A 16,330-nucleotide genomic window follows, 5' to 3' on the forward strand; every position below is an offset into this window, starting at 1 on the left:
ATTTTGCATGCTGTCCCTGTGAGTCATTTCACATCATTGTGCACATTCATCCTGGTTGTTGGGTGCCATTGCTGTCATGGAATGTGAGTTTGTGAGCTGACACCTACAGTCTACACATGTTGTTTTGATTGGTGTGTCTATTTTCGAGATGTGTGCATGCTTGGTGATGGTCACTTCTGCTGTTGTGTCATTGTACGCTGTATGCATTGTCAGCCCCCATGTGTGGTGCTTGTCTGCACATGGCCGAGAGTGTTATGTTTTCACAGCACTGTTAGCCTCACCACATCTCTGTGTGTATGGGACACAACCACTAGTTTGCCCCAGAAGTGTTTGATGTGTTGGGAGCATGGATCATACATGCTGTTTGTTATTTGCAGCTTTGACCATGATGACACTTACCTTTTGGTCACTGTGATGAGGGGGGTTTGGTCTCCATCACCACAATGCTTCACATCTGCTGCATTTTGTGAGCCCCCACTTAACTTCTGTTCGACACAGTGAGGGGGTGTTCTTTTTACATTGCCACAGTGCTATGGTGATGCTTGCCTTGTGTATGTCACACTCATGTGTTGGTCACACATGTGCTGTTACTTACATTGTACGCTCGTAGCCATAATCACTGTTGTGGGCATTTGTCACAGACTACACACTGTTGTCATGATGTTATGGGGGATGTATTTTGCGGACATACCTGATGTTTGCGTATGCTGGATGTGTTGCGCATCACCCATCCTATGGCTGGGGGTGGCTGGGGTGATGGGCAACATAAGCACTATGGGTGGGGGTGGCAGGGGTGATGGGCAGCATAAGCACTATGGCTGGGGGTGGCAGGGGTGATGGGCAACATAGTCCCTATGGGTGGGGGTGGCATTAGTGATGGGCAACAGGTCCCCTATGGGTGTGGGTGGTAGGGGTTATGGGCAACAGGTCCCTTATGGGTGGGGGTGGCAGTAGTGATGGGCAACATAAGCCCTATGGCTGGGGGTGGCAGTAGTGATGGGCAACATAAGCCCTATGGGTGGGGGTGGCAGGGGTGATGGGCAACAGGTCCCCTATGGGTGGGGGTGGCAGTAGTGATGGGCAACATAAGCCCTATGGCTGGGGGTGGCAGTATTGATGGGCAACATAAGCCCTATGGCTGGGGGTGGCAGTAGTGATGGGCAACAGGTCCCCTATGGGTGAGGGTGGCAGGGGTGATGGGTAACAGGTTCCCTATGGGTGGGGGTGGCAGTAGTGATGGGCAACATAAGCCCTATGGCTGAGGGTGGCAGGGGTGATGGGCAACATAAGCCCTATGGCTGGGGGTGGCAGTAGTGATGGGCAACAGGTCCCCTATGGGTGGGGGTGGCAGGGGTGATGGGCAACATAAGCCCTATGGCTGGGGGTGGCAGGGGTGATGGGCATCAGGTCGCCTGTGAGTGGGGGTTGCAGGGGTGATGGGCAACATAAGCCCTGTGAGTGGGTGTGGCAGGGGTGATGGGCAACAGGTCCCCTGTGAGTGGGGGTGGCAGGGGTGATAGGCAACAGGTCCCCTGTGAGTGGGGGTGGCAGGGGTGATGGGCAACATAAGCCCTGTGAGTGGGGGTGACAGGGGTGATGGGCAACATAAGCCCTATGGCTGGGGGTGGCAGGGATGATGGGCAACATAAGCCCTGTGAGTGGGGGTGGCAGGTGTGATAGGCAACAGGTCCCCTATGGCTGGGGGTGGCAGCAGTGATGGGCAGCAGGTCCCCATGGGTGGGGGTGTTAGTGATGCTGACCATGCAACCCCTTTGGTTCGCTGTTGCTAGTGGCCAGGATGTGGATCCCCTGTGTGTGTGCCATTTTGCTGGTACGTGTCGTTTGTTTGTGTTGTAGGTGTCTGAGTTACCGTCTGCGCCGTCGGCGTCAGTCCCTGACCCAGTCATAGATGTAGAGTACTGGTATGACCTGCGCGATGGGATTTATGATGTGTTCGTGTCGTACACGCTGCTTGTTGCTTCGTCTCGTACCCACTGCAAGCTGTTCCGTCTCATAGCCATGTATTGATTTGTGGCACGAATCGTAGCTAATATGCTTGTTTTCCGGATGCTGTGACGTCCCGTGCGTGACGACCCGTCCGGCACGTAGGAAGTACGCATCGTACTTGTCATGCCGGAAACTGCTATGGGTACTGCTTCCGGGCGACTCGGTTCCTCTTTAGGAGTTATGGCTCGGACGGAGAATGGGGCTTGATTCACAGCCTACGTGTCGGACGTGTTTTTGGCAGTTATGCGCATTGTACTGACTCTACAGGACGGACCGGCTCCGGGTAAATCTCGGTCGCACGGTAAGGCTACGGACAGCTGTCCCACCGGCCATCGGAATCGGCCCCTGAGTGTGGTGTAACACTACTTCATTGCTAGAGGTCTGTCACTTCTCCCCATCGCTGCCCTCCTTGGTTGGGTGATTGCATGTTGACCACAGTGCCACATAACCGTTATTTATTTTGATATTTATTTGCTTTTTTGCTCACCATTCTTCAAGCTCAGCACAAGTCGCTCACAGCTCTCCATAAACCTTGATGTACTCAATGCTTGAGCGCTCAGCCTCCTCAGCACAATCAGCTGTGTGGCATGCCCCTTGATTCGAGTGACCATTGCAATCTGACATACTGCGTATACGTCACACGGCAGCAACCTTCGTCCGGACGCACAATGCAGCGGTGGCCATTTTAAATTGGGAACTTCTGATCATTCTGTCGCACATTTTGTGCATTGAAACACATAAATTTGAAGGATTTGGCATCGCATTTCTTCAATCATTTCTCTGAACCACAATGTTTGCTTTAGAGTCCTTCTAGCATCTAACAATTTAAAACAAAGAAGGATGTTAAATAACTTGCACCTCTACTCCTTACATTTGACTTTTTCTTTGCAGAGATCCTGATTCCTGAGCTATATATAGTATATATATATATAGTGAGCGAGAGATTTCTCTCTCTCTCTCTCCCTCTCTCTATCGCTTTCTCTCTCTCTCTCTCTCTCTCTCTCTCTCTCTCTCTCTCTCTCTATATATATATATATATATATATATATATATATATATATATATATATATATTCACTGAAAAAAACATAGGTTTCAGTTCAGGGGCGTTATAGTTAGCTGGACATTTCCCTCATACAAAACCCTAGAAATTCCCCAGTTATAGTTAGTTCAGCTAACTATAACTCGCGCCCCCGCAATGCACTGCTGATGACGTCACATATTACATCACTCATGACATGGTCAGTGACATCACTGATTACATCACTGATGACATCTGAAATGACATCACTGATGACATCACTGATGACGTCATCCAGTGAGTGTGTGTTTCTGTAAATTTTAAATATGTTTAATATATATATATAGGGAAAAACCTATGGAAGAATGAGTGGGTGTATAAGTGTGTGAATGGATGATTTAGTAGGTGTGTGACTGACTGTATAAGTGAGTCATTAAACGTATCTTACTGCAGACTAGTAACTAAACTGTGTGAATGTTTGTATCTGTCTGTCTGTTGGTGTATAAGCGGCTGCATGGTTTTGTGAATAGCTATATGAGTGTCTCTATGGGTTATTGATTGGTTGTCAGAGTATCTGTTTGGGTGCCTGAGTGTTTGTGTGGGTGGGGTGTGTGTGACTCTGTGCATACATGTGTGAGTGGGTGATTCTATGGGTGCATGGTTTTAAGAGTGCATCTGTGATGGACTGTATGGTTGGGTGAGTGTATGTATGGGTGTGTTAGTGTGTATATCTCAGTGGTACATGTGTGAGTAACTACATATGTGAAAGGCAGTATATATGTGTGTAAGAGTATATAAGTGGGTATATGTGAGAGTGTGTGATTGTGAGAGTGGCTGTAGGGATGAGTGTGTGCTTGTATCAGTGATTGTATAAGAGCTTAAGAATGTGGTACTATTTTTATGAGTAAGTGAACTTGTGTGTGTTTAACTGCATAGGTGAGTAAATGGGAGTGTGATTAATTATTTGCATGACTGACTAGGTGTGAGAGTACCTCTATGGATGATTGGTGGTGTGTGAGTGTCTATGTAGGTGTATAAATGCATATGATAGTCCTGTACTGAGTGACTGTAAGTATCAGTGACTGTACAGGTGAGTGAGTGGATGTGTGTGTAGATCTAAGAGTCAATGAGTGGGTATGTAGTTATTGGTATTGGAGTATCTATGGTTTTGAGAATGGACGTCTGAAATTTTTATTGAGTATATCAAAGGGTGTGAGAAGATGCACTAATTTATCACATGGATGACGTCATGAGTGATGTAATCAGTGATGTCATTTCAGATGTCATCAGTGATGTCATCAGTGATGTCACTGACCATGTCATGAGTGATGTAATATGTGATGTCATCAGCAGTGCATTGCGGGGGCGCGAGTCATAGTTAGCTGAACTAACTATAACAGGGGAATTTCTAGGGTTTTTGTATGAGGGAAATGTCCAGCTAACTATAACGCCCCTGAAACCTATGGTTTTTTCAGTGAATTTCTAAGGTTTTTTAAATGCCAATTCCTAACTGTAACGCCCCTGAAACCTATGGTTTTTTCAGTGAATTTCAAAGGTTTTTTTAAATGCTAATTCCTAACTATATCAGGCCTGAAACCTATGGTTTTTTCAGTGAATTTCAAAGGTTTTCTAAATGACAATTTTGAATGTATTAATTGTTATACTGATTTATTTGATACTGATTTACTACATTTTTTAAACTATTTATTTTTAGATATATTTTTTTTAATTACATTATAATTACATTATACATTACAATGCAAAATTTACTTTCTCAGAATGAATTACTTTAGTTTAAATACTTGGCAAATAGCCAACAGATTTTTAAGCACAGTAGTTACAGTTGTTGCAATGGGCAACACAATTTCAAACACAAAGCAACATTGAGTTCAATGTGAATTTCTAGTTAAATGCAATTAGTTACTTTATGGATTACTTTTCTAACCACAAGACTGGATCCTAGATTCAGTCCTTGGACATCTCCTGTAAACAGTTGAGTAAAAGCGCTTTGGTTACAGTAGTGATTTTTAAGGAATATTATTGTATTTTAAAAGTTGACACTTAGAAACATTTTCCCATAGAATCACCAATGTTATCCTATGGCAGAAAATTCACTTAGCAGGTAAGTAGTGTTATCGTTACTTTTTCTTACTCAGTGGTGGATCCTGGATCCAGCACTGGCCAACCTCCTGTAAACAGCTGAAAGAATGTGTTTAAGTCATACAGACGATTTTTTAGGAATATTTTTAGTTTGTGCAAATAGACACTTAGAAACTTTTCTGGTGAAAACCACACAATGGATTCCTATGGAAGGAAATACAAGTTACTGGTAAGTACGCTTAGAATTACTCTTCAGGGTCAGTGCTGAGCTAAATGATGCAGCCCTGGGTTCTCTCCTGATAACAGGTGAGTAAATCGGAATTCGTAGTTTGGCTGACTTTAAAGGAATATTTGTGCGTTTCAAAAATGGACACTAAAAATTTTCTGGTGAAAACCACACAATGGATTCCTATGGAAGGAAATACAAGTTACTGGTAAGTACGCTTAGAATTACTTTTCAGGGTCAGTGCTGGCCTAAAAGATGCAGCCCTGGGTTCTCTCCTGATAACAGGTGAGTAAATCGGAATTCGTAGTTCGGCTGATTTTAGAGGAATATTTGTACATTTAAAAAATGGACACTTAGAAACTTTTCTGGTGAAAACCACACAATGGATTCCTATGGAAGGAAATACAAGTTACTGGTAAGTACGCTTAGAATTACTTTTCAGGGTCAGTGCTGGACTAAAAGATGCAGCCCTGGGTTCTCTCCTGATAACAGGTGAGTAAATCAGAATTCGTAGTTCGGCTGATTTTAGAGGAATATTTGTACGTTTCAAAAATGGCCACTTTGAAAATTTTCTGGTGAAAACCACACAATGGATTCCTATGGAAGGAAATATAAGTTACTGGTAAGTACGCTTAGAATTACTTTTCAGGGTCAGGGTCAGTGCTGGGCTAAAAGATGCAGCACTGGGTTCTCTCCTGATTACAGGTGAGTAAATCGGAATCGAATATTTGTACAATGGTGAAGGAAGGGGGAGGGGCCTGAGGTGACGTGTGCAAACACGCCCTGTGGCACGTTTTAAGTTGGGGAATTAATTCCTCTTCAATCCAGAGGTCCCCTGGGGGCCAACTAGCCCACCAGGTACCTCCAGTATGTGCCAGGGAGCTGCATTGCAGAGAGGTATTCAGAAGCCACGCCCCTTTTTACAACACTCTGCAACACAGCTCTGTGGCGCTTACTGGAGGTACCTGGTGGTCTAGTTGGTCCCCAGGGACCCTCAGGATTGAAGAGGAATTAATTCCCCAACTTAAAAAGCGCCACAGTGCGTGTTTGCACAGATCTCACCTCAGGCCCCGCCCCCTACCTTCACCACTGTGCAAACGCGCCCCGTGGGGTGTTTTAAGTTGGGGGATTAAGTCCCCTTGAATCTTGAGGTCCCCTGGCGGCCAACTAGCCCACCAGGTACCTCCAGTATGCGCCAGGGAGCTGCCTTGCAGAGAGGTCTTCAGAGGCCACACCCCTTTTTACAACACTCTGCAATGCAGCTCCGTGGCGCTTAGTGAAGGTACCTGGTGGGCTATTTGTCCCCTAGGGGATCTCTGGATTGAAGAGGAATGAATTCCCCAACTTAAAACGTGCCACAGGGCGTGTTTGCACAGTATCACCTCAGGCCCCGCCCCCTACCTTCACCACTGTGCAAACGCGCCCTGTGGTGCGTTATAAGTTGGGAGATTAAGTCCCCTTGAATCCTGAGGTCCCCTGGCGGCCAACTAGCCCACCAGGTACCTCCAGTAAGCGCCAGGGAGCTGCGTTGCAGAGATGTGTAAAAAGGGGCGTGGCCTCATTACAGCTCTCTGCAACGCAGCCCCCTTGCGCATACTGGAGGTTCCTGGTGGGCTAGTTGGCCCCAGGGACCCCCAGTATTGAAGGGGAATTCGTTCCCCCTCTGCAAACGCGCCAGGAGGCGCGTTTGCAGAGTGGTGTAAGGAGGGGCGTGGCCTCCGGCCCGATCCTTTTTTTTCCCCCCCTCTGTTTTTTAGAAGGGGGGCTGTGTAGCCCCCCTTCTTTTTCTTTTTTTTTGGCCCTGGGGACCCTATCCCCCAGGGCCTACCCCCAATTTTTTTTTTTTTTTTTTTTAAACGGAAAGGGGGCCGCGTGGCAACCCTCCCCAGGCCATAATTTGCCCCGGGGACCCCATCACCCCGGGGCATGGCCCTTTTAAAAAAAAATATTTTTTGTGGAGGGGGGCTGCATAGCTCCCCTCCTGTGCCACCTATAGCCCCGGGGACCCCATCCCCCGGGGCCATTTAAAAAAAAAAATGTTAAAAAAGTTTGGGGAGGGGGGCTGCGTGGCCCCCCTCCCGGGCCACTTATGGCCCCGGGGACCCCATCCCCCGGGGCCTGGCCTCCGTTGGGGGCCTTGGGGGGGTCCCCAATCCCCCCGAGGCCCCGCCGGCTCCCTGCGTCCTGCGGGAGCCAGCATTGCTTTTCCACATGGGGAGCAGCTAACATGCTGCTCCCCGTGTGGAAAAGCAATCGTCTTTGGTATTTGGAAGAGCAAACAGCAGTGTCCCGGGGATGGGCACCCTGGGACACTGCAGGAGCCGGCCCTGGGGGGTGGCGGTCCCCAGGGCCATTTTGGCTCCAGGGGGGGGCCGCACGGCCCCCCCACTTAAGTTAAAGCCCCGGGGGGATGGTGGTCCCCAGGGCTTGGGGGTCCGTAACGGAAGGACCCCCAAGGGTGAAAAAAACATTTTATAATTTTTGCAAAAAATCGCGGGGTGCGCGCACGGTGCATGCAGCGCACCGGGCGCCCAAAGCGTGCGCACGGTGCGCGCAGCGCACGGTGCGCTCACGGTGAAAAACCTTGAAAAAAAATAAAAAATTATAATAAATACATAACTACGCATTTAAAAAACCGTACAAATTCACTTAAAAAACCATAGGTTTCACACACGTTATAGTTAGGAATTAGCAGTTAAAAACCTTGCAAATTCACTTAAAAAACCATAGGTTTCACACAGGTTATAGTTAGGTGGACATTTCACTCGTAAAAAACCAATGAAATTCCCCCGTTATAGTTAGTTCAGATAACTATAACTCGCGCGACCGCCACTCTATCACAAGGATGATGTCATCAGTGATGTCATGAGTGATGCCATTGACCATGTCATGAGTGATGTAATGTGTGACATCATGAGCAGTGGATTGCGGGCGTGCGAGTTATAGTTATCTGAACTAACTATAACGGGGGAATTTCATTGGTTTTTTACGAGTGAAATGTCCACCTAACTATAACCTGTGTGAAACCTATGGTTTTTTCAGTGAATATAGATATATTATGTATATAGTCGCTCCGCTTGCACCAAATTCTCGCACTCACGAACGGGTGCTGTACGGCGGGGGGTGCTCCCACCAATATTATCGCTGCACGACTCCTCTACACTTCAGAAAAGACACAGCACTCGCGGGGGAGACTCTCCCCCGCGAGTGCTGTGTCTTTTCTGAAGTGGAGAGGAGGCGTGCAGCGATAATATATATATATATATATATTTTTTTACCTACTGGCAGTCGCCAGTAGGTAGTTATAGTTAGGACCTATTATCCATAGGATATTCGCGACATTCTATTTAGAATAAATTTGGTGCCGGTTGAAGAATCTTCGCAAAATTTTCAAAACTCGTGGCCCGCTCCGGTCCGCTCCTATCCTGAAAGTCTCGGGGTGATTCGTCAAGTGGGGTTTGAGAAAAAAGAGGGGTCCCAAAACGTGTTTGCCCCATTCAATTTTCCATAGGGACCTTTAGTCGCAGCTACAGCACGAACTGCTGAACGGAATTACACCAAATTTGGCAGAAAGGTAGACCTTGGTTCACAGTTGTGACTTTTGCTTAAATGGTGTAAATCCGTTCAGTAGTTCCTGAGAAAATCATAAAATCACATATATCTGGGCAGAGCCTAACCACACATCTCATTGTGAGATCTGATTGGCTATCACCCCTTCATCCAAGAAGTGTTGGCAGCCATCTTGGGACCAATATACATGATAGCATCTCATTAAAAAGCATTGCAGTTAATCGAAGGTTTTAAGACTTAAGTTACATTATAAATCATTTGTTGATGGTACCATACTCATTTTAGGAATTGTGGTATGTTCTAAGGTGATTTTACCATGTGAAAAAGCCTTCTGCTGGAATATCATGAATCATGTTTGAGAGAAAACTATTTTCTCATGCTTTTCCCACAGAGGTTTGGAAGGTGATCTATAAGCTAAACTAAGAGCATATTTTCTGTAAATTCACATTATCTTTCTCAGTCATGTGAGAATGAAGTCTGACATTCGCGGTAAAACATGTATATCCAACAAGGGCGGAGACTGTCAGTTGATTCCTTTGTGTTCTACTGCAGCTTCCCAGAGTGTTCCAAAGAACAACTAGAGCAGTGTTTCCCAAACTGTGGTCCGGGGACCCCCAGGGGTCCCTAACACTTTCCCAGGGGGTCCGCAGGCAGCAATTTAAAAAGCACTGCACTTGTATAATTAGCAGTTTTCCAGCAACAATAAAAGTGTCAAGATAACACCAGTGATTAATGTACCTGCTGGAGAGAGATTAGTTTTGTCCTGTGGCAGCTTTGAGTTATCTAATGTAGCACAGAGGGTTAATATGCCTATTGCAAAGAATGTGTACCATGCATTTTAAATACAGTATTTTATGTGCATAGGTGAGTGGGTTACTGCTTTTGTCACAAAGATTATTTTGTTACTGTGCAGTACATAAGTGACAACCATAATCTAGCACAGTGACCTATAAACTGTCATCAAAGAGCTGCTTGCAAACTGCATGGTACAAGTTAGTAATTTATGTTTTTTCCCTGTCTTTCATTATCCCGATGCTGCTAAAAAGGTTTACCAGGGTGAAAATAGATTTGTATTGTTAAAGTCAATGCTAACCACTGTCTTATGTTCTGAATCCCAAGTTTTTTGTGCTTCTCCAGATCAAGCACTCTTTAAAAATGCCTACCAGTATAAATGACATGTGAATCCTCACCTTGTAGTCCCCTTTGCCTTATGTAACATTTTCTATACACTGAGTTACACTTCTGATTAATTATCTCTATATGTGTGTGATGTAAAGTGATAAACGTGTTGTAGACTGCACCATTGTTTCCTAAATTTCTTTGGGGGTAGAGCCTCCCAAAGCCCCCTTTGTAGTGGTCAGGCACACTCAATGCACTTGGTGTGCACCGTATGGGGACTGGTCTGAAAACATTTGCCAGGGCTGCTTTGGGTTCCCAGTCTGGCCCTGGCAGGAGTAGGATCCTCGTACTGCGAAATAAAACCACCATTTAAAAGTTAGTCACAGAGATGCAGCACCAACCTTCCCATTAAAATTTTAGTTTTTTGCAAATTCTTTCAATATAAAATACTAAGGGGGATATTTACAAAAGAAGTGGTGGAGCGTGTCGTTAGCCTCTGTGGCTTAACGACACGTGCCGCCACTTCAGAAACGCTGCGCTGCACCATATTTACAAGAATATAGTGCAGCCCTACATTTCGCCCTGTGCTGGTGCTATACTTAGCGGTGTAGCGCCAATGCAGGCACCCTTGCAACACAGTGCAAGAGTGTCTGCGTGAAGGGGAAGATTGTTTATGTAAAGGAAGGTCCCCCCTTCCTGCACATAAACAATCTTGAAATGGGGTTTTGTCACTTGTATGTGTGCTGCTTAATGCATCACACATGGAAGTTACAAAATGCCATTTTTTTAATGATTATTTATGTGCAGGAAGGGTCACCTTCCTGAACATAAATAATGCAAGGCGTTTTGGTTTTTCCATGTGTGCTGCACAAGGCAGCACACACATGGAAAAAGCAAACATGAGGAGAAATAAAGCATTCCTCCTCGTTTCGCCAAGTTAAGATCTGGTTTTCCCTGGTGTTAATTTTGTCGCTGCCTTCTATTTACGCTGCCCCTGTGAATAGGGGGCAGCATCAAAATCAATGGGTTTTGCGGTGGAACACCCACTGCAAAACCCACAACCCACCCCTTTCACGCTAAGCATTGCGCGAAAGGTGGCCTTATTTACAAGGCAGCGTTAAGCCATGTTAAGTGGCTTACCGCTGCCTTGTAAATAAGGCGAACCCCCTATCGGCACGCAAACGTTGCAAAAAGTGATGTTTCCATGGTGGTAGGGGTTTGTACATATGCTCCCAAAATCCTTAGTAATTCGAGTATTTGTTTTGTGTGCACACATGTGTTTATTTTTTTCGAATTACTGTTTCAACGTTTGAAATTTAAATCATGCAAATTGCTTGGGGGTCCCCGACTTCCAGTGGTGACTCAGTGGGGTCCTCAGGAGTCAAAAGTTTGGGAACCACTGAACTAGAGCGTTAACAGTCCTACTTATGATAAACGTATGGTACACCTGAAGCCATCTTGATTGGAATAAAGTGGTAACTCTTAAAACATTTAATTTAAAAAGGAACAAAATGAGGGGGTTCATTTTGCTGTAGAAAGTATGATTAGTGCTGCAGAAAGAAAAATTAGGGCACAGTTTGAGTAACTTCTCAAATCCTCTTCTATTTCATTAAAAAAGTCTGACATGCAGACTGAAACATGCACTTTCAATACCAGCAACAGACTTCCCTGGTGAGCAGTAGCTTTACTACAGTGATCTAATGAGCAACTAGAGTGCTAACATTCTGAATTTATGGCAAATGTGTGACACATCTGAATGCCTTCTTGATGGAACCAAAGTAAAAAACTGAAAGTATTCCTACTTAGGAGACTGTAGTAAATGAGGAAATTAGGAAACTTCATAATAAGTCTCCCAAGATGGCCACCAGAGACAAAAGAGCCCAAATGTAGCACAAATATCACCCAGATGTAGCCCAAGTATAGCCTAATGACAGAATGTCCCAGAGTGTTCTGAAGAACAACTAGAGCGCTAACAGTCTTACTTATGACAAAAGTATGGCACACCTGAAGCCATCTTGATTGGAATAAAGTGATAACACTTAAAACATTTAATTTGCAAAGGAACAAAATGAGGGGGTTCATTTTGCCATAGAAATTATGATTAGTGCTGCAGAAAGAAAAATTAAGGCCAATTTTGACTTCTCAAATCCTCTTCTATTTCATTAAAACATTCTGACATTCAGACTGAAACATGCACTTTGAATACCAGCAGCAGACTTCCCTGGTGAGCAGTAGCTTTACTACAGTGATCTAATGAGCAACTAGAGTGCTACCATTCAGAATTTATGGCAAATTTGTGACACATCTGAATGCCTTCTTGAGGGAACCAAAGTAAACAAGCATTGAAAATGCAATAGGTCTCGCCCTCGTTTAAGTTAAAGCAATTTTGTTTGTAATTAGGTGGCTTTTTAGCTTTACTTGTAAAAGTGTTTTTCAAACTTTCATGTACATAACATGCATATGTATGCATATATGTATATGCATGCATGCATTTATATTTGTATTTATATAGATATGCAGATTATATATATGTTTATATATGTATGTATATATATATATACACAGACATATATATAAATGCATGTGCATATATATGCATGTATATATATGCGCACATGTGTGCATGCAGAGAGCGGTAGAGAGAGGTAGAGAGGCAGAGGTGTAGAGGTAGAGAGGTAGAGGTAGAGAGGTAGATGTAGAGAGGTAGAGAGGTAGAGAGTGCTAGAGAGAGGTAGAGAGAGGTAGAGAGGTAGAGAGTGAGTAACAGAGAGTAGAGAGTGAGTAGTAGAGAGTAGTAGAGAGTAGTAGAGAGTAGTAGAGAGAGTAGCAGAGAGTGAGTAGTAGAGAGTAGTAGAGTGAGTAATAGAGAGTGAGTAGTAGAGAGTGAATAGAAGAGAGTGAGTATTAGAGAGTGAGTACTAGAGAGTGAGTAGTAGAGAGTGTGTAGAGAGTGAGTAGTAGAGTGAGTAATAGATAGTAGTAGAGAGTAGTAGAGAGTGAGTAGTAGAGAGTAGTAGAGAGTGAGTAGTAGAGAGAGAGTATTAGAGAGTAGTAGAGAGTGAGTAGTAGAGTGAGTAGTAGAGAGTAGTAGAGAGAGAGTAGTAGAGAGTGAGTAGTAGAGAGTAGTAGGGAGTGGGTAGTAGAGAGTGAGTAGTAGAGTGAGTAGTAGAGTGAGTAGTAGAGAGTGAGTAGTAGAGAGTAGTAGAGAGTAGTAGAGAGAGAGTAGTCGAGAGTGAGTAGTAGAGAGTAGCAGAGAGTGAGTAGTAGAGAGTGAGTAGTAGAGAGTGAGTAGTAGAGAGTAGTAGAGAGTGAGTAGTAGAGAGAGTAGTAGAGTAGTAGAGTGTGAGTAGTAGAGAGTGAGTAGTGGAGAGTAGTGGAGTAGTAAAGAGTGAGTAGTAGAGAGTAGCAGATAGTGAGGACTAGAGAGAAGTAGAGAGTGAGTAGTAGAGTGAGAAATAGAGAGTAGTAGAGAGCAAGTAGTAGAGAGTGTGTAGTAGAGAGTGAGTAATAGAGAGTAGTAGAGAGTGAGTAGTAGAGAGAGTTGTAGAGAGTGAGAAGTAGAGAGAGTAAGAGAGAGTAGTAGAGTAGTAGAGAGTGAGTAGTAGAGTGAGTAGTAGAGAGTAGTAGAGTTTGAGTAGTAGAGAGTGAGTAGTGGAGAGTGAGCAGTAGAGAGTAGTAGAGAGTGAGTAGTAGAGAGTGAGTAGTAGAGAGCAGTAGAGAGTGAGTAGTAGAGAGAGAGTAGTAGGGAGAGAGTAGTAGAGAGTGAGTAGTAGAGAGTAGTAGAGTGAGTAGTAGAGAGTGAGTAGTAGAGAGAGAGTAGTAGAGAGTGAGTAGTAGAGAGAGAGTAGTAGAGAGTGAGTAGTAGAGAGTAGTAGAGTAAGTAGTAGAGAGTGTGTAGTAGAGAGAAAGTAGTAGAGAGTAGTAGAGAGTAGTAGAGAGTGAGTAGTAGAGTAGTAGAGAGTGAGTGGTAGGGGGTAGTAGAGAGTAGTAGAGTGAGTAGTAGAGAATAGTAGAGAGTGATTAGTAGAGAGAGTAGTAGAGAGTAGTAGAGTAGTAGCGAGGGAGTAGTAGAGAGTGAGTAGTAGAGAGAGTAGTAGATAGTAGTAGAGTAGTAGAAAGTGAGTAGTAGAGAGTGAGTAGTACAGAGTAGTAGAGAGTGAATAGTAGAGAGTGAGTAGTGGAGAGTGAGTAGTAGAGAGTAGTAGAGAGTGAGTAGTAGCGAGTGAATAGTAGAGAGTGAGTAGTAGAGAGAGAGTAGTAGGGAGTTAGTAGTAGAGAGTAGTAGAGTAAGTAATAGAGAGTGAGTAGTAGAGAGAGAGGAGTAGAGAGTAGTAGAGAGTGAGTAGTAGAGTAGTAGAGAGTGAGTGGTAGGGGGTAGTAGAGAGTAGTAGAGTGAGTAGTAGAGAGTGAATAGTAGAGACTAGTAGTAGAGAGTAGTATAGAGTGAGTAGTAGAGAGTGAATAGTAGAGAGTACTAGCGAGTGAGTAGTAGAGAGTGAGTAGTAGAGTAGTAGAGAGTAGTAGAGAGTAGTAGAGTAGTAGAGAGTGAGTAGTAGAGAATGAGTAGTAGAGAGAGAGTGGTAGAGAGTAATAGAGAGTAGTCAGTCAGTGTCAGTCAGTGTCAGTCAGCCAGTGTCAGTCAGTCAGTCAGTGTCAGTCAATCAGTGTCAGTCAGTGTCAATCAGTGTCAGTCAGTGTCAGTTAGTGTCAGTCAGTCAGTCAGTGTCAGTCAGTCAGTGTCAGTCAGTGTCAGTCAGGGTCAATCAGTCAGTGTCAGTCAGTGTCAGCTAGAGCAGCTCTGCTGACCTGGTTCTCTAACTCTAAAGCAACTCTGCTGACCTGGTTTCTCTGGCCCTACAGCAGGTCTGCTGACCTGGTTCTCTGGCTCTAGAGCAGCCCTGCTGACCTAGTTCTTAGGCTACAGAGCAGCTCTGTTGATCTGGTTCTCTGGCTCTACAACAGCTCGGGTGACCTAGTTCTCTGGCTCTAAAGCAGCTCTGCTGACCCGGTTCTATGGCTCTAAAGCAGTTCTGCTGACATGGTTCTCTGGCTCTAGAGCAGGTCTGATGACCTGGTTCTCTCCCTCTAGAGCAGCTCTGCTGACCTGGTTCTCTCCCTCTAAAGCAGCTCTACTGACCTGGTTTCTCTGGCTCTACAGCAGCTCTGCTGACCTGGTTCTCTGGCTCTAGAGCAGCTCTGCTGACCTGGCTCTTAGGCTCTAGAGCAGCTCTGCTGACCTGGTTCTCTGGCTCTAAAGCAGTTCTGCTGACCTGGTTTCTCTTGCTCTACAGCAGCTCTGCTGACCTGGTTCTCTGGCTCTAGAGCAGCGCTTCTGACCTAGTTCTTAGGCTCTAGAGCAGCTCTGGTGACCTGGTTCTCTGGCTCTACAACAGCTCTGCTGACCTGGTTCTCTGGCTCTAATGCAGCTCTGCTGACCCGGTTCTATGGCTCTAAAGCAGTTCTGCTGACCTGGTTCTCTGGCTCTAGAGCAGCTCTGCTCACCTGGTCCCTTGGCTCTAAAGCAGCTCTGCTGACCTGGTTATCTCCCTCTAAAGCAGCTCTGCTGACCTGGTTCTCTCGCTCTAAAGCAGCTCTACTGACCTGGGTTCTCTGGCTCTACAGCAGCTCTGCTGACCTGGTTCTCTGGCTCTAGAGCAGCTCTGCTGACCCAGTTCTTAGGCTCTAGAGCAGCTCTGCTGACCTGGTTCTCTGGCTCTAAAGCAGCTCTGCTGACCTGGTTCTATGGCTCTAAAGCAGCTCTGCTGACCTGGTTCTCTGGCTCTAGAGCAGCTCTGCTGACCTGGTTCTCTGGCTTAAAAGCAGCTCTGCTGACCTGGTTCTCTCCCTCCAAATCAGCTCTACTGACCCGGTTCTCTGTCTCTAGAGCAACTGTGCTGACCTGGTTCAATGGCTCTAAAGCAGCTCTGCTGACCTGGTTCTCTGGTTCTATAGCAGCTCTGCTGACCTGGTTCTCTGGCTCTAAAGCAGCTCTGCTGACCTGGTTCTCTCCCTCTAAAGCAGCTCTGCTGACCTGGTTCTATGGCTCTAGAGCAGCTCTGCTGACCTGGTTCTCTGGCTCTAAATTAGCTCTGCTGACCTGGTTCTCTGTCTCTAGAACAGCTCTGCTGACTTGGTTCTCTGCCTCTAGAGCGGCTCTGCTGACCTGGTTCCCTGGCTCTAAAGCAGCTCTGCTGACCTGGTTCTATGGCTCTAAAGCAGCTCTGCTGACCTGGTTCTCTGGCTCTAAAGCAGCTCTGCTGACCTGGTTCTCTGTCTCTAGTGCAGCTC

The sequence above is a fragment of the Triturus cristatus genome, chromosome 5_1 (genome assembly GCF_964204655.1).
Source record: "Triturus cristatus chromosome 5_1, aTriCri1.1, whole genome shotgun sequence".
NCBI classification, from domain to species: domain Eukaryota; kingdom Metazoa; phylum Chordata; class Amphibia; order Caudata; family Salamandridae; genus Triturus; species Triturus cristatus.